The sequence below is a fragment of the Anguilla anguilla genome, chromosome 17 (genome assembly GCF_013347855.1).
Source record: "Anguilla anguilla isolate fAngAng1 chromosome 17, fAngAng1.pri, whole genome shotgun sequence".
NCBI lineage: Eukaryota > Metazoa > Chordata > Actinopteri > Anguilliformes > Anguillidae > Anguilla > Anguilla anguilla.
The window spans coordinates 18,619,370-18,642,756 of record NC_049217.1 but is presented as its reverse complement, the minus strand read 5'-3'; positions in this window follow the sequence as shown (position 1 = coordinate 18,642,756).

Sequence of the window (23,387 nt, the reverse complement as noted above, 5' to 3'; positions counted from 1 at the left end):
CAGGAAGAAGGGATGCATTTTTCCTTTCTCCCTGGGCTGCTAATTATGACATCACAAGTGGCATGCCCAGAACGAAGTGAGTCCCTGCTGGGCTGTGTGCCTCCTTTGGAACTGCTCGTACGGAACTGTGACTGAACATAATATTTCACTGAAAATGCTCACATCACCATGGGCGAAAGTCTGAACAGGAACTAATGTTCTTTGTGGTTAAAGAGAGATGTATTGCTTCAAATAGATTGTGTCCAAGTAACCCAAGTTTATATTCGATTAAATGAATAGCTCAACGTGTTCTTATTCTTGAAGTCTTTTTTTTCATGTAGTCTTATTCTTGTTTTCAGCATATAAAAACCTTCCACAGAGAATAACACACGAAGCGCCTCAGAAGAGGGGTGATGTCCAGGAGTGGGGCGCTTCCCGATGATGTCAGCTCTCTCGCTGCGTGGTGGGCGCGCGGACTGAATCGGCCCAGTGTGACGTACCGGCCGACGCCTGGACTCCGGAATGAGCCGGCGGAGGTGGGCGGGATCAATGCGGCCTGTGTGACGGTGAGCACGTCCGTGGGCCCCCGTGGCACTGACCGGTGCCAGTCTCACCCGCCCAGGTGTTGGCACCACCGCGCCGGCATGGCACGGGGCGGGTGAGTTAGATAAAACGAGCACGCTCCAAAGGACTTGGTGAGTGGCTGAGTTCCCCCTTGTTTCGTTTCCCTATGAAAATGAGCAGAAATATCTGCTTTGACCAAACCCTAAACCCCCTTTGACCTCTTGACAACTCTTTTTAAAGAAACCGGTTAAACTGGGATCAAGGTTTATTTTCCTTGTTGTGGAGTGACTGGCACAAGCCTTTACCGGAGTAGTAGTTAGAGGCACAGAATGGCTCCAGTGGTGTTACAGTGATCCTGTTGTTCTTTCCGAGTGGCAGACACAGGACATACCTCCCTGATGCTCTAGAATTAAGAAAACAAAATGACATCACAGATGGATTATGACTGCCCAGCTCATACAATACATAATGTTGCTTTTAACAAATAATATCTGTTCTTTGGTTGCAAGAATGCTTGGTAAATAACAATGTCCTCAAATTAGATACATTTCTAGGAAAGCAGAATTATTCTCAGAATCTTTCTCTCTCTTCTCTTCTTGGCTAAAGCCTTGGGGGTTTGAACACAAGAATATCCTGCTGCCAATAGTCTGACAGCTTGAGTTTCTTCCCTCTTAATTATTTTGTCGAAGACGTTGCCCCAGCCCCACGCAGGTTGGCTGCCTGCCACGCGTACCTGCCCTCGATGGCTGATTAGCACAGTCGAACCCGTGGCTGGACTGGCCGTCAGTGCGCGTTGCGTCAGGGTAAGCAACAAGAAGCCAGGGGAGCAGGTGCACTGCTTTCACCTGTAATGGTGTGCAGTGAAGGGAACGGGCCGCATCGTAAAAGCGCAGATATGACTCATTCTGGTCTTAGCCGGCGCTCTGTGCGACTGTCACCTCAGAGTGTTCCTAATATAATGCACCGGTGAGGGGGCTGTGCTTCAGACGTCTGACTAATGAAACCATTTAGATTTTTTTTTTGCAAGTTCTGGGGACAGGAGGTGTCGGAGAGGCGCGCGGGGGGGGGGGGGGGCTGACCACGACGCTTGCCTCCTCCTCATTGGCTGCTTTCAGCTTCCTGCTGTGTGCAGAAACCTGGGAGGCTTTGGGATACAAACGGGAGTCCCAATCAGCCAATTCGGCCATTCCTTAGCTGTCCTCTTTCGCATCCACCTATCACCAGGCATGGTGGCCACGCCCAAAATATTACCAGGCTGCATCAGTTTTGTTCCTCAGTTCCTTCAGCACGGTCCTTTTAAGGATGGCGAGTCAGAGGGGCCATTTCGCACTAAATTGAGCAGCCACAGGGCGTGGTTTTCCCGCTCGTAGGTGCAGCTGCTGATCGCCCCCTGGGTACGGGATCCTAAATCGACCGATTAAAAAAAAATACACATTTTTCGCTTCCGCTTTCAAACATGTGGGCCAAAACGCCCGAGCGTCAGCACGGCGACCAGATGTCCGCGGCAACAGCTCCGCTTGGGCCCAGAGCGGGTTCCAGGGGCGCCGTGGGCCGCGTCCACGCGACTGCTCTGCGCGAACGATCCTAACGAATGGAAATAAACAATAAATAACGCGTGGCGGGTGTAACCATGCGCGAAATGGCCTTTTCCACAGTGGCGGCTAAGGCCGTTTTGGGCCGGCTGGGAGTTACGGCTTCCAAACTGTCGCCTCGGCAGTTTTCGTGGCCCGTAGGAAGGCGTTTATTAATTGGCTGAGGCTGTGTCCCTTTGGGAGAGAGAGAGAGAGAGAGAGAGAGAGATCAATGGCCCGGAACAGCCGGCTCATTTCTCCTCTCGCGCGCGCGTTCCGCGACTGCGGCGGGGGTCGCCCGCCTCCACCGCCCGACGCCACCGTGACCTGAACGCAGGCGGAGCGCCGAGCTCGCCTTCATTACTCTCAGCCCGCTGCCTCTCGCTTTCCTTGATTGATGACCGAGCATCTGATTGGCTGAAGAATCAATACCAGTCGATTCAGCTAATTACTCTCAGTTTTGTTTTTGTGACGGTATTGTTTTTCTACATCATGATGACGTGCAACGTTTTACGTCCGTGGGTCACTTTAACTTGAGGATAAATATAGCCTTTTCTGCCTGATGTTAAAGAAATGGCAGATGTGATTCAGTTATATTCTCAGAAAAAGGGGCAGATTTTCCCAAATTTGTTTTATATTTGCAATACATGGAGGAATGCACACTTTCTCTTATGGCAGCTTCAGCTGATTAAAATTTCATATTTGATATAACATGATACATGCTATATATGTATACTATGTAATTAATATGTAATATTTCCGCCTTCTTCCAATGTACATGCTGGCAAAGAAAGACATCCTCGAGCTTTGGTTAAAGTGTGCTTGGATGTCTTCATTACTGTCTAATTAAAGAGTGATTATATTTGGATGATTATATTTTCACAGCTGTCCTGTGATCGCAGCCACGTTTTCCTGATGCTCTTCTCAGGATCATGGACATGTTATTTGAAGGTGTAAAACCTTCGCACGCCCGTGTGGGTTGCTCAGTAGGGAAGATTTTAACACTGGCTGTCAGCTGGTAGATTTTCTGCTGTGACTATTTGGCACAGGATTTTGTACTGGTTTTGTACTCTTTTTTTTCTCACTTCTATAGATATTCCTGTTTAGTATTCTGTTTTTCTTTTTTAGCAAAAAGGATGCAGTTTTGTGCAAACTGTATTTCCTAGACAAAATTGAGCCACAGGTAAATGGAACATTGGTCCTCTTAAGCCAAGGCACCTGCTGGATTCGCTCTCCAGGTGCACAGGTATAGGTACAAACCTGTATAAAAAGTACAGGCCTCAGCAGCTTGGAGCTTTTTGCTCTCTTTTTTTCCAACACACACAAATGCAACTGAATTTGAAACAAAATGACCCGGGTGTCTAAATTTAATTGCAAACTCTTCTGTTATAAACACTTTCACGTTATCTATCACATCTGCATACCCCAGGAGAGAATTCTGCAAGCGGCACTGTTCTCGAGCTCAAACGTACAGGGCAGTCTGTAAGTATTTGGACTGCGACACACAATGTTGTTTTGGCTCTGTGCCACCCGCACATTGAATTTGAAATGAAACCATGAACATCAAGTTGCCGTGCAGGCTGTCAGCTTTAATTTGAGGGTATTTCCATTCATATTGGGGGAGCCCTGCACCCCAGGCTGTGCTCTACGCTCCGCTGCCACCGGGCACCTAGCTTTCTCATCTCCTCCCGGCCTCAGCTCTTCTCTCTACTGGCTCCCCAACGATGGAACAACCTTCCCTCCTCAGTCAGGACTGCAGAGTCCCCCCCAACCTTCTGGATTTTCCTAAAGACCCGTCTGTTCAGGGAGGCTCTTCCTCGCCTTTCTATCCTACATTTTCCTTCCCCAAAAAAAGTGCCATTCCTTCCACAGGATCAGAAGATTACCTATCACAGATTACCTGTCTCTCATTAATGGCTGCTTGAAATGCAGGTGAATTACGAATATAGGCCATTTCTGCATGCACTCATTGAGCATCAGTTCAACATCTGCGATGTAAAATAGTTGATCCGAGCGGGAATTATAGCCCTTTTTATACCCCATCGGCGTGCCATGGCGGCTACAATCAGCGACGGCCTCCTCCTCTATTTCCACTGGAACCACGGAGGTGTAAACCTCTTATCTGCCATGACGCCGTGCTCCACATTTCCCCGGTGCGCCCGCGGCGTCTGAGACAGTCGGCCTGCTCCGCGTGAAAAATGGGGATTATTGCCGTGTTCTCTCCCTCCCTCCCCTCCTCCTCTCCTCCTTTTCTCTCTTCTCATCCCTCTCGCACTTCTTCCTTATCTCTCTTCTTCCTTTTGGGTGTAAGCCCCCCCCCACCTCCTTCACACACATCCTTCCCCCATCCTCTCCCTCCTATTCTTTTGCTCCTCAGGAGATTATATTCCTTAAATAGTCAAAGACTACATTTTCTTGCTCCTTGCAAATTACAGAACAGGGGGCTGGATAAACCCAACCATGCTTTTGGCATATATTGTCAACGCTACGTATATTAAATGAAACTTCAAGTGGCTGAATTATCAGGCCTCAGTTTACTGGCAGTTGTGCAGCTGGCGTAGACATTTTGGAATAAGCCTTATTTGGCACAGAATTACCTGAGGGGTAGGATTTTATGCTTTTGGGGGGGGGGGGGGGGTAGGGGGGGTTTATCAGGGTCAGAACAATGATCTGAGGCCTGCAGTGGTAGGGTTGAGGTCCATCATTCTAAGATTCTGAGCCTATTGGTTTTTTTGTTACTTTTTCATTTATTAAGTGAGTGACAGCACACAGCCTTTTGGTGCAATGAAACGCCCTGGTGATCTTTAGGGAATCTGGGCAGCTCCCTCTCCTCTTTGTGTCCTCTTTGTTTTTGGGGCGAGGGTTTACAACAGCTATACTCAAATCTGGTCCTCGAAGGCCAGTAGTAGTGCTGGTTTTCATTATTCTCCTCTAATCAGGGGCGGATTTAAACTTGGTGCACCAGGTGAGTATAACCTCTGGCCAATCAGTGACATTATTTGACTGTGGACTATCAGGCAGAAGAGAGAACACAGCAGTGCTACTGAACCCGAAGGCCAGATTTGAGTGTCCCTGGTTTATGAGCATTATGTCTCCCACATCAGAGGTGTGACAGTTGCCATAAGCCAGGACTGGGCCACACCCTCTCTCCCAGGATGCAGGACCTTCACCTGTAACCAGTAAGCTGTTAATACATTCAAAAAAACACAGTGCACTATGGGATTTTAGTGACTGAATGAAGGAATACCGTTGGTCGTCATTTTTATAATGCGGACTCCTGTTTCCTTTTTCTGTATTTGGCAGTGAGCTGCAGCTTTCACACGCGCCTCGCGCCCCGATACGATGTGCTGACACGCCGCTCTCTTCCTCCGCTCTTATCCTCCACCGCCCTTCTCTCAGCGTTATGTTTAAAATGAGCTCTACGGCCACAGTCACAGGCAGCAATGTCTCACTGAAGAAAGTCTGTGACAGGCAGAATGCAGGTGACCATAAACGGCGACATTGCTTTAGGTTATGACAAGAAAAATAATAGAATTTCTGAAACCCCAAGGCAAAAAAAAGAAGGAGAAAAAGACAGTTGTTGAAAGTGTCATATTAGAGTAGGCTGGGGAACCCATTCCTCTACTGAAACAGTGTCTTAGCATGATAGACTGTGGAACTGTGGAACCCATGACAGTTCCACAGTGAGACAGTTTTGGCAGGGTTTCTTCCCTCTGTCTGTCAAATCATTCCTGGGAGACACAGCTGGCACATGAACCTGCCTCCCATCTCCTAATAGGAAGGTCTGGCACACAGGTTTTGGATGTTAGGTTAGGTCCTGAGGTGTTTTCCTGTGTCACATTTATTTATTGTTTTGTATTTTGAATGGCAAAGCAGGAAGTGTGTCTCTGTCTCAGGAACCTGCAGCTGCAGTGTTGCCTCATACAGCCATAACCTGCACGCTGTCGTCTCTCCTGCTGCCTCTGTTTGCCCTCATTGACTTGTGTCAACACAGAAACAGTGGAACACATGCATGCACACGCACACACACACACACACACACGCGCGCACACCCACACGCGCGCACACCCACACACTCACACACACACATACACACACGTGCACACACACACGTACACACACGCGCACACACACACGTACACACACGTACACACACACGCACACGTACACACACGTACACACACACACACACACGTACACACGCACACGTACACACACACACGCACACGTACACACACGTGCACACACACACACACACGCACACGTACACACACACACGCACACACACGCACACGTACACACACACACGCACGCACGCACGCACGCTTTGCCTTGCCCCACTAAACATCCGCCGCGTGACGTCCAGTAAAATCACAGAACAGCCGGACCTCTGCCCCCCGTGTGTCCTTCCCCCTGTCCTCTGCCCTGTGTGTCCTTCCCCCTGTCCTCTGCCCTGTGTGTCTTTCCCCCTGTCCTCTGCCCTGTGTGTCCTTCCCCCTGTCCTCTGCCCCATGTGTCCTTCCCCCTGTCCTCTGCCCATCATTATCTGATGCAGGTTTTATCCTCTTAACCTGCGGCTTACCGACAACACTCGCAGAGCTGCGGCAACATCGAGCATAAACCGCGGCTCGGCTCCCCTGCCATCCCCGAGTGTGTGACGCTCAGTAATGTGTGCTAGCGGTCCAGCGTAACCCTCAATGGACTCACTGCTGCCTGCTGAAGCACCTCAGACTCCATCTGAATGGAAAACACTGACTGTGCCCCCGTTACAGAAAGGCACACTCAGGCAAAGGAAGGCAGTGTGTGTGTTTTCTGCTGGGATTCATTAGTTCACTTCTTTTCTCTCTTTTCTCTGAGGGGAGGACTGGGCTATTCTGGTCTTGTTGGCTCTAATGAGGGGAACAGGATCTGATACCGGAGCTGTGGGGTGGACGCAGTTGTTTTATCCTAATAGGACATGGCGCTGGCTTCATTCTTTTCTCTCTCTGTTTCTCCTGACTCTCGCTCTCTTTCTTTCTCTCTCTCACTTTCGCTCTCATTCCCTCCTTTTCGTGTCCCGTCTAGGTGGGAATGAACCGGTGAAATCGCTCCGTACTGATGTTGTCATTGATCCCGCCTTTATTTGGACCAGATCTGCATGGTCCGTCGCTCTGGCCTCAGTGTGCCTCCGCGCTGGTCCAGCTGAAGCCGTCAGCGTTTCTCACACAGATAGAGGAGGGCGCTGATGTGTGTGTGTGTGTGTGTGTGTGTGTGTGTGTGTCCTGAGAGCGCGGAGGGTCAGCCCCTGCGGGCAGAGAGACCAGGCCGGTTCCTGCAGATCCCGACAGCACAGGTTAATGGTCCTTCTCGCCCGCGAGCAAGCCGTCCCCGTTTGGAGCCTTCATCAAGACGTCAGCGCTTCTACGAGACGGGCGGCTGCTCTCGGAAAGCCAAAGCGACAGAGCTTTCTGGTGCTGCGGGGCAGGTGTGGATCCCGCTTGTAATCAAGGAGAGAGTGGTGTATGGTGCATGTGCCCCACCTACCCAACCCCCCCCCCCCCCCCCCTCAAAGACCATTTGAGGATTTTTTTATTTTTTATTTTTTATCTTATGTGTTTACAATTTGGTGGTTCAGGTCTGCTTTTTGCTCTTTTCTACTACACTCTAAAGCATTTATGACCGTTTTCTGTAAATATAAATCTATATATATATATATATATATAAATTTTTTAAAGGAGATGGGCACAGGATAGGCTTGTGTTCAGCTGGTGTTGGGACCTCTTGTACCAAAGGATTGTGCTGGGATGCATATAAATCCTGCCCAACCCTAACCCCCTTTTTTATGTTTATCAACACATTCCGTCAGCCACATCTCCTTTCCCCAGCCCACTTCTGAGCATCTGAGTATCCCCTTCCTCAGGCTCAAGGGCTCGGCATGCTGGGATGCTGTGCATGTGTACATGGGAGGCATGCATTTGTGCTTTTTCATGTGAAGGTGTGTGTGTGTGTGTGTGTGTGTGTGTATAGCACAATGTCTCACCCAAGGCTGTTGCCTTTGTCTCCTTTTTCAAGGTCATCCTTTATGCTGAATCGGAATTTCAGGCTTGAAAGAGTGCAGACACTCCTTCTTTCTCCCCCCACCTACCCCTCTCTCTCCTTCTCTCTCTCTCTCTCCCTCTCTCTCTCCCTATCTCCCCTCCTCTCTCTCCCTCTCTCCCCTCTGTTTTTCTGTCTCAATTCCTCTTCCCCCCCCCCCCCCCCCCCACACACACTGCTGCAGAGGCTGTTCCCATAGCAACTAGCCGGGCCATTCTTGCCTGATATTTAGCCCGTTATTACCCTTTCTGGATGGAAGCACTAATGACAGCTTGTCTGTCACTGGGAGACTGTATGTGTACGTGTGTACGTGTGTACGTGTGTACGTGTGTGTGTGTGTGTATGTGTGTGTGTGTGTGTGTGTGTGTGTGTGTGTGTGTGTGCGCGTGTGCGCGTGTGCATGCGTGCATGTGTGCATGTCTGTGTGTGTTTGTGCACATTTGCTCAACAGAGAGTGTCAATAATGGGACTTTTTACAGTTCTTTCTCATGGGTTGGGTTAAAAGATTCAACCCCATAGCTCCATTCATTAGTGCTGTTTTAGTACAATTAAGGTTTGCCATACCACTAGTCAGCCATGTTATATGTTGTCTAATTGCATTGTATGAGCAGTTGTTGTTTCAGACACAGTTCCTCTGTTGTTCTTTAACAGAATGTATACTTCTTTATTGCTTACATTTACCCCATTGCACTATGGCCTCTGAGGGTGGTAATAATGATAATAATGACACATTTATTTTGTATAGCACTTTTCATACAAAGCTTTGTAGCACAAAGTGCTTTACAAAATCAGTAATAAGATTAGAATAGTAGAGGTAGAAATAAAACAAATTAGAACAATAACAGTAACAATCTAATATATACTGTATAATTAAAATGATAAATTATAAAATAATAATTATAAAAATAAGACATTTAAAATAAAATAAATAATCTCGGTAGTGACAAGGTGAATTCTAAGCTGTTTTAACAAACTGTTTACAGAGCCTGACTGTGTGATATGTGGAGGTGATGAGCTCCATAGCCTGGGAGCATATTAGCGCCTCGGTTAAACAGGACTCTATGCAGGCTCCATGGAGCAGGTGTTCCATGTGAACGCACACGTGTGCGCACAGCTGCTGGTGCAGTGCCCTCCCCCCAATCCCCCCACCCCCCCCCACCCCTGAGCTCATTGGCATTCAGCGGGTGGCTTCCTGCAGCCTGGGAGGAGGGGCGGAGCCACGGCCGGGCGGGGCGGTAGAGAAGGTGGTGCGATTGAGCGCTGGTGGGGCCGGGGGGGGGGGGGGGGGGGGGGGATAGATAGGGGGGTGGATCTGCGGCATGTGCGGTCGTTTCCGCTCCTCGCCCTGACCTACTTTCTCACCGCAGCCCTGCGTGTCCGCACCTGGTGGCGTGATTCCAGCCAGGTCTGCTGCCGTGTTCGGCGTCACAGCCCCTGCTTTCCAGAGCTCAGTCACCTGATAGTGATCGTGACACGGATGACAGTGACAACAACGATTACCTCTGGTACAGATTATGGAAGGCGACCGCAACAACAACTCTGAAAATGCCTTTCTGTGAATGCAATGCTTACTCATTGGCACTCATTATCAGAATAATAATAATAATAATAATAATAATTATTATTATTATTATAATTATAGGACTCTGCCCTCCTTTTGTATTTTTTACTAGAGTTAGCCACTCTTTGGGCTGCAGCACTCATCTTGTAACACTTTATGGTGCGAATCTGATGGAACATATTCATAAACTACCATAAAAGCGCAAGATAAAATGTTATGCATGCAATCCTCTGATTGCATTGAATGAAAGAGGCAAAATGTGCATGCTTTAAAAATAACTATAAAAGCAAATGCTTGACAAAGAAGAACCCTTTGAAGCTGAAGGCTTTGAAGAGTCACCTTTGAAGCAATTTGTGTCGGCAGCAATGGGGAATTCCCTCAAATGACTCTTAAGTGCTTTGTTTGTTTCTTGGCCAGCTAGGCAGCAGGTGAAAACCTATGACAGCTGCTAAATGCTTGCTTGCTAGTTCCTGAATTGGCCGATTAAAGGCGAGTATGTCTTTTTATCCATTCTCTCCATCTTCTGTGAAAGATTGATTGAAGAATAAAATCTTCTGTGGGTAAAGAATTTCACCTCACCTCCTTGTCTACCTTTTCTCCCCAGTATTGAATTGGCTCTGGAGTTACTGGTATGCCACTCCAGCAGGGAAGCTGATGCATTTGTACTTGCCTGTAAATGTAATACCCACTTAAACCTGACTTAATGCCCACTCAAACTCAACTTAATGCCCACTCAAACCCAACTTAATGCCCATTTAAACTTAACTTAATGCCCACGTAAACCCGACTTAATTCCCACTTAAACCTGACTTAATGCCCACTTAAACTCAACTTAATGCCCACTTAAACCCAGCTTGCTTCCGATGGGATGATGCTTGATGCATACTGCCTCTTTGGACCCTTTCATATGTAGTTTATACATACCAACATATTCTTATGATTAAATGTTTATAGTTATCCATTCAGTGGTGACTGAGGCTTTGTATACCTCACCCCAGTTACATACCTCACCCTCAGTTTTCTCAACACCCCCCACCCCTCCCCTCAAGATAGTATGGGGTCCTACGCTCCTCATTTTATGCTCATTTTCAGCGCCTGAATCCAAGAACAGCCCCTCCCCTGCTTCGCAATCAATGTGCCGCAAGTCGTAAATCAATGGGCAAGACACCAGGCTTCCAATTAAAAAGCCACCACAGGTATTGATGACTTGTAATCATTTGAATCTGGGGACCCTTGGTGTGAAGGAAGGAGGGAAGCCTGAAGAGGAATTCCTCAGAGCCTCTCCTTCAAACTGCAGGCTGTTCCCATGGGTCTTGCTGGCTGTTTTGGCATTAACAAAAAAAAAAGTGGAAAAATCACCCCCCTTCTGGAAGAAAACAGTGGGAAGAAACTAAAATTAACTAGAGTATAAAAGCTACAGTGTAAATACACTTTAAAGAGCTTCTTGCACTGCTGAAAGCCACTGCCTCCTGTCTGCTGCTCGTTTGCAGTGAAACTGTCCTCGCTTCTAAAAGCAGTCACAAAACTCCCGCTTGATGTCACTGCGAGGGTCATCCTTAAAAATCACTGCTGAAGACCTCCTCACTGACCCGCAAAGTCACTGTTAAACTTGTATTTTGATTCCCCAATATATTCTAACTCGACTCCCTTAGAGCTTAGTGTCCTTTTTGAAATATAGAGGTCTACTTGTGAACCGTCACAAAGACGCTTTACAGAGTAACTGGGAGTCAGACTCCTCCCTCCCCCCTGCAGCCCATCAGAGTATACAGTGTCATGGCTTTGATCAATACTTCCCCTGCCCATCTGCGTATAGTATCACAGCTTTGATTAATGTTATCCTCCCTGATTTGAGTATAGTGTCATAGCTTTGATTAATACTCCCCCTACCCATCTGAGTATAGTATCATAGCTTTGATTAATGTTATCCCCCCCAATCTGAATATAGTGTCATAGCTTTGTTCAATGCTGTTTTTCCTGCCCATCTGAGTATAGTGTCATAGCTTTGATCAATGCTGTTTTTCCTGCCTTGCTTTTCTCTCTTTTCCTTCGTGATGTGACCTACTTAATCCTTTTAAGAACATCGCTCTATCCATTAAAAAAAGACAAAGACAAAATGAGGTAGAGAAATCTCCACCGGATTTGCCGCACTCCTCTGGCTTAATGAATATTGTATGTGTAGGCTGTTTCTGCAACATTTGGGGAATAATAAGTGTGAGTTATTTCTTTATTTCCTGTCATCAGACCTTTCTGTACCACACATTGATGGGGGCCCTTTTTTGAGTCAGATTTTCAATACGAAAGAATAATCCTCTCACAAAGTTCGAGCGAGCCTTTTTACAGGTGAGTTTAATTTGTTTAAAAACTGGACGCGCCAACACAAGAACCTCAATCCAGAGGTTTTTGAAGGAAATGTGCCCCCAGTGGATGGGTTAGAGAATGTGGGGGGGGGGGGGTCGTTATGTAAGTGTCACTAATGAGACACTATACATGGGAGCCATAGGGCCTTGTCTGCACTTCAGTTACACGGTTAGGCTTGAAACAACCCTTCTGATTTACTCTCAGACTGAAACCTTTTCCCAGGTGAAACACCAGACTCTGATCAGCGCAGGAGTAATTCTCTGGTAGCTGAAGAACAACAACAACAACAACAAAAGAGTCTTGTGAGGATGGTTTGGGTTTGGAATGATGCGCCCGCGTTTTCGACGAGCCCCGGCGAGGGGGGGCGGGCGCTCCGGAGGTGTTTCGCGATGTTTCCGCTCCGGCGGCGAGATTTATCCGAGGATGAAATAGAGGTGCTCTTCGTCAGGCCGAGGCTGGTAAAAAAAAGAAAGAAAGGAAAAACAGAAAAGTGATATCTAACGGTGACATGCGGGACGGAGGAGGCTTAAAGCACCTTGATCTGCTCTGTGTGCTTTTTTATACATTCAGCGGTTTCGCTCAGGCGCGAAGATGCGTCTGTTTATCCGCTACCGTTCGGGAAATGAACTGAAGCGAAGTGAACGATCCCGCTGGGCTGCGCTGGACGCTAATGTTTGTTTGCTTTTCGCCGTTTGTATCCTCACTTTATTTTCTTCAGCTTCGGAATGATGCGTTGTTTTCATGAGCATGGTTTATCGCCGCTGTGCCCTGACAGGCTTTTCTCTTCTGGGCGCAGTCCACAAACTGAGGTACGCGGCCATGATTTCGGAGGAGAGTGCGGACTGGAGGGCCTGCTTCTGTGCGGTGAGACGCAGGTGAGGCATGTTTGTGTGTTGGGGGGATGTGCTGTCCGTTCAACACGGCTCCTGAAGGCCTTTTCCCTCCTTTGCTACCACCCTCCTCAAAACCCGCAGCCCCCCTGCACCGCCCTCCTCAAAACCCACAGCCCCCCTGCACCGCCCTCCTCAAAACTCACCACCACCCCCTGCACCGCCCTCCTCAAAACTCACCACCACCCCCTGCACCGCCCTCCTCAAAACTCACCTCCACCCCCTGCACTGCCCTCCTCAAAACTCACAGCCATTTGCCCCTCCTCCTCAAAGCTCACTGCCCCCCTGCTTCACCTGACAAATCATACAAACTCACGAATCCATCCTGCAGACGGGAGACCGAAAGGATCTTTTCTGGTTACATCAGTGCCTCCCAATGAGCCAACACTTATTTTGCCTCAGTGATGAGACACAAACCCCCCACCCCTCCACCCATCCACTCCCCCCCCCCCCCCCCCCCCAACTGTCATTCAGATCTGAGGAAGTCGTCTGTAAGCATGTCATGGCCTGTCACAGTTTCAGAAGCAAAAGGGGAGATTATCCAAGATGACAGTCATTGCTGAAACAGCATTACAAGCTGCTTTTATCTTTTTTAAATTGATCACTCAGCACAATCTCTGCAACATGTCCTCAGAACTGCCCGGAGAGTTCCTCTGTAATGCATGCACATTTTTGTGAATGGCACAGAATCCTGCTTGGGGAGGGTGGGGGGGGGGGCACAGCTGCTGCCCAGCTGTCCCTAATTGGGTCCTGAGGCAGGCATTGAAATGGCCGTCCGCGGCTGTGCCTGCAGGATCTCCGCTCCAACAATGTGACCGATTACTGCGGCCGATTAATTATTTCAGATCCAGCAACAAGTTCTCTGAAAAATGGCAAAATCTGAGCTGAAGTGCTTTTTGGATGTTTAAATGATATGACTGCTGCTTTGTATTGCAGTCAGAGCCCTGGAGTCTGTTGTGTGCTGTGTGCTGTGTGCTGTGTGTTGTGTTCTGTGTGCAGTGTGCAGTGTGCAGTGTGCAGTGTGCAGTGTGCTGTGGAATGAGGGGGTATGTTACGGTTGGGTTTTGCGGTCTTAATGTCACTCTGGGCTGCAGCGAGAGGAGGGGCAGGTTTGGGGTTCAGGGTTCAGGCTATAGGATTCGGCTTCATGGTTCGGAGTTCAGGTTAAGGTTTAGGGTTTGGGGTTATGGGTTGAAAACTCGGGTCCCCCTCAGCTTCCTTTCCCTATCCCGTCCTCCAGGAAATCCTGCAAAATGTAGGGCAGACAGGAAATGTCAAGTCACGGAGCGTGAAGGGCATCAGTGGCGGGGGGATAACGAGGACTGCTGGGAAAAAATCGATTGTGTGATGGGGAGGCTGCTGATGCTGCCAAGCCAGCTGCTGGAGAAGGGAGGGAGGGAGGGAGTGATGAAGAGGGGGAGGGAGAGGGAGAGAGAAGGAGAGGGAGGGAGGGAGGGAGAGGACAGGAGAGAGAGGAGAAGCAGAGGGACCCAGTGGATGGACACAGGCATGAAAAAGCTCACAGATCCACTATAGCAGAGTGCACTCATTTACTCAAGCTGGTAAGCTGCAGGAGCTGTCATGCTGGAAGGCCTTGCACACATCCACATGGGTATTCCTGCACTCGCATTAGGTCATGTTCAAGGTGACAGAATGACATTTTCAGCCCAGCTCTATAAATCACATATGGGTCCCCCTGCAGTGCCTGTCTGACTCTGCCACACCCAATGGAATATGTCACTATGCCAAAGGGGCGTTAAAACAAAACAGGGAAGTCCTGTAGTTACAGAACTGTTTACACTCTAGTCGTGGAACTCCAGTGAGAACACTGAATAAATAAACAGATTTTTTTCCAAGGTGAGGATATTTCATACATTTGTAAGAATGTATCTGTTGTAAATCGATACCTCGGCCTCGCTGGCTGGCAGAGGTGGCTGTGCCAGATGGAACAGTTCAGGGGGTGTTGCTGTGGTAACCAGGAGCGGTGTACCATTCTTAAATGATGCACATAGACGAACTCTATTGCGTGTGCGTTCGTGCATGTGTGTGTTTGTGTGTTAGTGTGCATGTGTGCGTGCGTGCATGTATACGAGTGTGTGTGTGTGTGTGTGTGTGTGTGTGTGTGCATGTGTGTTTGTCTATGTATGTGTGTGTGTGTGTGTGTGTGTGTATGTGTATGTTGGGCATATGTACTGTATGTACATTGGCATATATTTTCCTGTTCCCATTAGTACCTGGCTCTTTGTTTTGTTGCTTTCCCAGTAAATGCTCGTTGGCCCTTTTCAGTGCTTTGGAGGTTGAGTCCTGGGCATGGATGGCTCACACCTTGGCTGGAAGCCCTGATGTCATTTTGCTTTCATTGACCTGCATAATGCTAATGCAAAATCAGTGGGTCCAGCTGTAGAGATGTTTGCTGAAACTTAGCAACCAAAAAACTTAATGTGGACAGGAAGGACATTTTAGAAAATAAACACGTAAAGACGACACGGTGACTACATTTACAAAAATTGCTTTGAGTGTGACAGCCATTGCATTCAAAATGAGCAATAAAGGCTGTTTAGGAAAAAAATGCATAATGATTGTGAGGGAGAGTTTGCCCATAAAGGTTCACATGAACATTAACAGATTCAGCCAGACTTTCTCACCACCTCCCTCTGGACCAAAAGCTGCTGAAAAGAATAAAAGTCACTACGGTAATATTTTAGTGTTTTAGTTAGCATGTAGCCACAGTTTCTGTGCAGGCTGTTAGAAAGCCATCAAATGGTGCTGTACTGTGGTCTGTGAGACCGGAGAAGCTCTGGGCTATGAGCTCTGTGAACAAAGCCAGAGACCTTCCTACACTGCTGTGAATTCAGGGTATGTGGGAATGAAGACGAGAGAATTCCTCATTCCGCCAATGTCACGACAAACATGCCAATGTCACAATAAACACGCCAATGTCACGATAAACATGCCAATGTCACGATAAACAAGCCAATGTCACGATAAACAAGCCAATGTCACGATAAACAGGCCTATGTCATCATAAACATGCCTATGTCACGATAAACATGCCTTCACTGGCCTCTGGCCCAGGCCTATGTGAGTAGCGCATGCAGGCAGCGCAAATCCATGTAGACACACAGCTCCATGCGGTATTATGTCAATTCTCCATGTGCAGCAATGTGTTCCTGCAGTTCCCTAGAGCCCCCAACACCCGCCCCCATCTAGCAGACCGTAGCTGCCTCCCTGGAGAGAGCCAATTAAAGGGCCTGAGGCAGGGCTGGGGTCTTTTAATTAGACATCCCGCAGTATGGTGTGCTGCTGGTGTGTACGGTAATCCAAAGCACACAAAAGACCTGCCATCTGGCTCGTTATAAAAAAAACAACAAGTTTTGCAACCGGTGCACTTGATTAATGTTTCTGTTTTCTTTACAGCAGAGCACTCGAGCGCTAAATGGTGCGGGAGCGCTCCCAGGCCCCCGCGCTCAGCAGTGTGTCTGTGGGGATGTCGCTACGGTTACGTCCCCGCTCACCCCTGAGCACCCCCTTGCCCCCCAACCCCTCAACTGCTGACCCCAGCAAAGGGAGCAGCAGGGGACGGGTAACATTGACGCAACGTAAACGGAACGCTTGCCCGCGCTGAAATACTGTGATGTGCTGGAGTATGCACACCTTCCACTCACCACCGGCAGCGCTTGGTCACTGCTGTGTTATCCAAAGCCAGTATGGGTGTACTCCTAGCAATGTCTAGCAACGCTGGTCAATGCATGGCAACTGAGGAGGAGTGGAGTCAGTAGGTGTGTCGTCAGGGCAAGAAGGTCAGAGCACCCACGCAATTAGCAAGTTTTAGTCGATTAGCGGGTTTTTGGATGGGTCTAATCTTTGGGTAGTAACCCCATTCCATATTTCCCCCCAACTCGCAGAGTTCTATCTTCATGAAGAATGTTGATGAGTAATCCTCACTGACGTACAATTCTTAATTATTTTGTTCACCCAGGGTTACGTTTTAAGAGCTGCTAACAGAATGGCACTCTTTCACTGACAAAGACAGTGCGCTGAAATGGTTCTATCTTTAGCCTCGTCTTTGTCTGAGAAGGTTGTGTGCGGTGAGCTTTTACGAACGTGGAGCTACCTGTAAGTAAATGGTTGAATGGATTTAGATTGTATTAACTGTGACATGCACGTAACGGACATACGCACATATACCACCGCATGGCTTTATACGCCTAGCAGTGTGATGCAGCACAAGAGGGCTGAGGATAGCTGCGGACCCTTGAATGGAGGGCCCGTTTCCCACAGGCGGTGATGAGGAGGAATCGGATGCGCAACACCAGAGCATCTCTGGAGGTAGTAGTGATGAGTCGTTCCCCCCCCCCTCGCATCATCCAAAATTAGAAGCCTCGCTTAATTCCATGCACGTCCCAGATCAAAGACGGCCACGGCAAATTAATGGAAAATGGGACAGGCAATTATGCAGTCGGATCGGAGTCTTCAGGCTTTCTCTTACTGGAGACGCTGCTGTTTTTGGTCTCGGCATGTCGAGAATCACAGAGGATTCAGCTATCAGAAGACAGCGTGCTAATCTCAGAAGGGCTTCTTCTTTTGTGTGTTGCCTTTTTAACAGTTTGCTACGACTTCAGGCTTCTCCTGAAATTCGGGGCTGTCTGCTTCTCTGTATTTTTTTTTGTTATTTTCCCTCAGGCAGTTCATTTTTATATAATTCAGACGAGGTGCCGGTATTTTTAGTACTCCATTAGTCACATGAATGTACAAAACTGAAGATGTAGTACCACACCAACTCAGCCCCCCTGCGCAGAAACCCAGTCCCCCTGCGCAGAAGCCCAGCCCTCCTGCGCAGAAAAATATGCCATCTGTCCCGCCTGACCTGCAGCGAGCGCCCAATCTGTACAGCGTCAGACAAGCATGCTGACATTTGAAACACTGACAAAGATGCACTGACTATATCCTTGAACTTGATAAGGGTCTGTCTTCATTTGAAAACTGTTTGTAAGGCTTGTTCAGTTTTTGAAAATACAGTGCATGTAATGGTGCCATGCCCACATTTAAAGACAAGACACATGTACTGTATATGTGTGTATGTGTGAGAGAAAGAGAAGGAGAGATAAAAAAAAGAAAAAAAAGAAATCACAATTTCCATATATGGCCAGACTGCACACCTTATAACTTCTGTACTGTATATGGCCAGAGTGCACACCTTATAACTTCTGTACTGTATATGGCCAGAGTGCACACCTTATAACTTCTGTATAAAACCTCCTTGCTTTGCCAGCCTGGCATCATAACCGCATTGTCCTTTACAGCTGCTGGCTTCGGGGAGCATTAGCGCTTCCTCCTCAGGAGATAATGGCCTTCGGGGAACATTAGCGCTTCCTCCTCAGGAGATAATGGCCTTCTTCAGCCTCCCATGATCGTTTCCAATTAGCGGCCGTCCGCGGTGAGGTCTGGCCCTTGAGCGGACGAGGCCGGGCCGCGCGAGAGGGCGTTTATTGCCCATTAGAGCACTCTGGCTGCTGCTCATTTCCGTCTCCGAGCGGCGGGTCGGCACGCGGCCCGCGAAGGACCGCTCGCCGTCTCTGGGGAAACGGGAACCCTGCTGCCTCTGATGGGAAGGGGCGATGGGCAGGCGTCTGGGGAAAACGCATGAGGGGGGAAATCTCTTTTTTTAAGGGGGGGTCTTGCCGTGATGACTGCATGCATGTGGGCAAACACACCAGTATGTTCCCACAAAGGTCTCGCGCGGCACGCACTGTTTGTGGGAAGCATCGCGTCACCCGGCTTCAAATCGAGTCGTGATTGAAACTGAAATCTAACTGTCAGATCAGTGGGGTCCTTCCAAACCCTTAAGCAGGAAACTATTTAAGTGAACACACAATAAAGGCCACATTTTGTCAACATACGCATGGTTACTATCCTTAACACCCCCCTGGCAGACTTTGCAATAGCATTGAACCAATTACAAATGAAGGGCTTTGGCTTGGTTAGACAGACTCCTGCCATCTGAACACAAACATGGTTTCCCTCTAGGGCCCGTCACTTAGTCCCAGTTAGTAAAATGTTTTCGATATGATTGACGACATCGAGTCAACCGCATTTTAATGTAGTGCTTTCGTTGAAAGAAGGGTGTTTCACCACCCTGTTATGCAAGCAGACACTTTACCCCAATCAACACTTCACCTCAACTCTGACTTGATAATCGTTAGCATTAATTGTTTATCACAGCTGATTTTGGCGACGGCTCAGCTTACTGACACTAGCTGTGTCTGTGAAGAGAGCGAAAGCGCTTGCAGTCTAGAGCTAAGCGCGGGTGTCCTTTTAATCCAGGCCTCAGAGTTACCCTGTGTTCCTCCGCCCTTTCAGACACTGAGTCTCTGTCTCCCTGAGAGGCTGTTGAGCCCGGGCACTGGGATGTCCTTGCTGTATTGGTAGCTCTTCCCGCTGAGCCCGGGATGTCCTTGCTGTGCTGGTATCTCTTCCTAGCCTGTCTGAGGAGAGTGGTACCATTGTCCTCATACAAAGATTAGCCCTTTTCTCCCTCTTCTCTTCCAGGGTCCCATGGCCTTCTGTGCCATCCCGCGGGGAATGTGCTGGTCCCGTTACCACGGGGCCCAAGCAGGGAGAAATTACCAGCCCAGAAATAAGGGAGTCAGACGAGGGCCGACTCAGATTTGCCACTGTCTGATGTCTGCAGCTGGCAGGGTGAGAGATGCCTGGAAATTTCAGGAAAAGAGCAGCGGCTGAAAGCTGAACGGAAATGAAACAACTCTGTGTTTTTGAAGTGTTGCGAACTTCATTGAAGCATGAACCGTTTGTAAATTACTGTGGATACATGTTTAAAAAATGTCAATAGATATTGAGAATGCACAGCTATAGCCATCAGACTGACCAGGTTTACTGGCAGCGGGGGACTTTACAAGCATTTCAGTCCAGAACAGGGCTTCTCAACCCTGACCCTGCTGTGCCGCAGTGTCTGTTGTTTTCACCTTAAATCCAATGACGCAAGAACCCGGGCGAGGAAGTTAGCTTTATAATCAGCTAAAATTTAGCACAGAGTGGTGATGAAAGATCACAAACGCTGTGGCCCGCCAGGACGAGTGTTGAGAAGCTCTGATCCAGAAACACAGTTTGCACTCCTGCTGTTTTCTGATTGTGATGAGTGGCAATGCTGATGCCACCGGCAGCCTCCTGGCCCCTGTTTGGCATCTGCTGTGTTATCTAAATGTCCTGCTGTTGCATCACCGTCCAAATAAATCTTAAGATTAGATCTCCACAATGGATGGTCCAGTTTTACGGGAGAAAATCCTATCTCCACACATTAGATGACTCATAAGCCTGAGACTTAGCAGGGAGATAGCAGAAGCACATCCTAACATCCTTTTCATCAGGCCTGTCCTAAATGCACCTTTTCATCCAAATTAGGGCTTATTGCATCTACAAGCCAGCTTATAGCATAAACAAGCTTTAATTGCACATTCAAAAGCCTTAGGGACGGTTTGTTTGCATTTGAGGGTATGTTGTTGGTGGTCTAGTGTAAATAAATTATATGATAAGGGAAAAAGCAGACCTTGGGATTTTATCTGTGATATTTATCTTGAATTTTATGTGTGTAGTATGATAAAACTGGGTGTTTTTTTTTTCTTATTGAGTGATAGTCTTGTTTTTTTCTTTCTGAATCAGAACCTTTAAATGCTTGAGAGCTCTTGCCATTTGGTTTCTTTTGATTTGTGCACTTGTCTGGCCGGATGAAACAGAATCCATTCACCCAGTGTTGTTTGTTTTGATATTCATGCAAATGAACTAAAGAAATGAAGACTAAATCATAAACTTGGTGAGCCATTATACTGAATGTGAACACTATATTTTTATATATTGCTATTCTAGACCACTGTCAATATGTTATGAAGGTACCTTGTTATGTAGGTATTCTGAAAAAAATTATTAAGGATGCAAAGTATGCACTATGGTCAAGACTCAATTAATATTTGTTCTGATTGGATTTACAATGAAATATCACTGTTTGTTTATTATCATTAAACTTATCAAAATGTGAAAAAATAAACAGATGAGAGGATTGTGTTTTTGTGTGTCCTAATGCAATTACGAATGTAAGTTTATATTTAATAAGGCCCTAATGCAACACAGACATGATTGGCAGTAGCTTAGTAATATCATCACTCATTTGTTCCGATGTTAATTTTGTTTTCTATACTGAATTTGAATGTAATTAAGTCTTCTATCCAGGCTTGCTGTGAGTTTTCATTCCTGTCCCACGACCATCCACTCCACTGCATAACAAATTGATAAATGACTGAAACTGTGCTTGGATTGATCACAGCTTAATGAAATCAGAGCTAAAGTTCACACTTGCCTGCAGTGAGAAAAAGCAGAAGCACATTAGATTGTCCAGCACGTTGATATCGGCTGGGGGTGCAGGTGGGGGTGGAGATGTGTGTGTGTGTGTGGGGGGGGAAGGTGCAGTTCAGACCTGTCCTCTTGTTGAACCCCATCCTTGGGGTGGGTGGGTGGGTGGGTGGCTCCCCGTGATTTCTGCTCTGTGGGGCAAATTGAGAAACCTTTTTCCTCCGCCATCTTCTAATGATTTCATTTCCTGCATTCTGACTCATCCAAAGGCCGGGGAAATGAATCATGTCTTTATGTAATGAACAGAAGCAGATAAAGGGTGTGTAGAGTGTGGCATAACACAAAGTCTGTTGCTCTTTGATGAATTCATTTAAGTATTATACTATTCCTGTTTAAAGCAAAAAACTATATTGTATATGTTTTTTGCTTATATATACATATATACACACACAAATACACGAACACACATATAACTACTTAATATTAAATAGAGATGTATGTTAGATTGGTGTTTATATAGACACGTTTTGAATTGAAAAATACATTTGGGAAAACACATCTGACATTTTAAACTCGTGGCCAGATGAGATGAAGATTGACTTGTATCTGAGTGATGGCAAGAGAGGGAGAGAGTGGGGCCCAGAAGGAACTACCCAAGATCCAAAGCAACCTTATCTGTGGGTTTGCTGTGTTTCAGCTGTTTGTAGACTGGTTGGGAATAATCCAGGTTTGTCTGACCCCCCCCCCCCCCCCCCGCTATTTTTTCCTCTGGCTGTTAGCCCACCTTTGTACGTATTCCTTTTTGAGATATTTTTGTTTCTTCAGTTGGAATATTTTTATTTTGATTTAGCAGAGAGCTTGTATGCTTCGGCCCAGAGGATGTCACAACAGCATTACTGGAAACATTTTATTTCCAAAGCAGCATCTTTTGGCTTGTGACCCTGTTCATGGTTTGAAGGCCTTCATTGTTTTGGTTTTGCGACATGCCAATAGAAAAATATCCACCCATCTGGTGCAGCTGGCCCCCAACCCCATTGTCCCTCTGGATGACGTTAGAACTGTTTAATCCGCTAAGTCGCAATGGCTTCAGGTTCCCCTGGAAAACCCAGGATTTTGATCCTGTCCCTGCTAGAATCAGATTTTTTGTTTGGCCTATTTTAAGTAGGCTTTTATGAAATATGAAACAGTGATGTGTGGTGATCGTGTGCTGCAAAATGGTTGTGGTGCATCCCCCAGGTGGGTGCTACACATTGGTGGTGGTAGAGGCCAGTTTCACACTCATTACTGTAAAGCGCTTTGAGTCTCTCATTCATAGTAATAAATGCAAGTAATTCATTATAAAAGAAAAAGTAGATCTGGTGCAAAGTTTTATTATTTTAATTAAGTGATGTTGCGCACAATAAAAAAAATCATTGACTGTAACAAAATTCTACATCTTGTTGTATTTGTACACAATTGTCTATCTGAAAATTGTTCCTCTATGTATAGCTATCCTAAATCTAAAAACAGCTTATCAGCTCCCAAAAACAGATAAATTTGATTAAGAAGAAAACATTACATTGATGTATTATCCTCCATAGTTAAAGGGTTAAATTCCAATCATTAGAGGACTCATTGATGATGTGACTACTGACCTCTCTCTCTCCTGCTCTGACTCAACCCCAGTAGGAGGAGCAGTTGATTGGCTCTTGCCCCTGAGTTCCGGTGGCTTCTTCATGGACGTGACATCACTGGGAGGTGAGAAGCTGACTGAGTGGGTGGGCTGACTGTTCTTCCGCCCTGGACTTAACACCTGACACACAGCACACTGCCAGTGTGTTCTCAGTTTGACCATCCACACATAGACCAAATATGTCACCATCCTCTCTGTCTCTTTGTTGAATGTTTTCAACGTTTTTGCGCATGTATGGATACACCATCAGGAAAACTGAAGCCCTCTTTCAAATGTGCCAACTGGTGCTGCCATTTACACCGAACACTGGGCACCTTGCCAGTGCAGTGCATGTGGGAGACTGCAAAACAAAATCA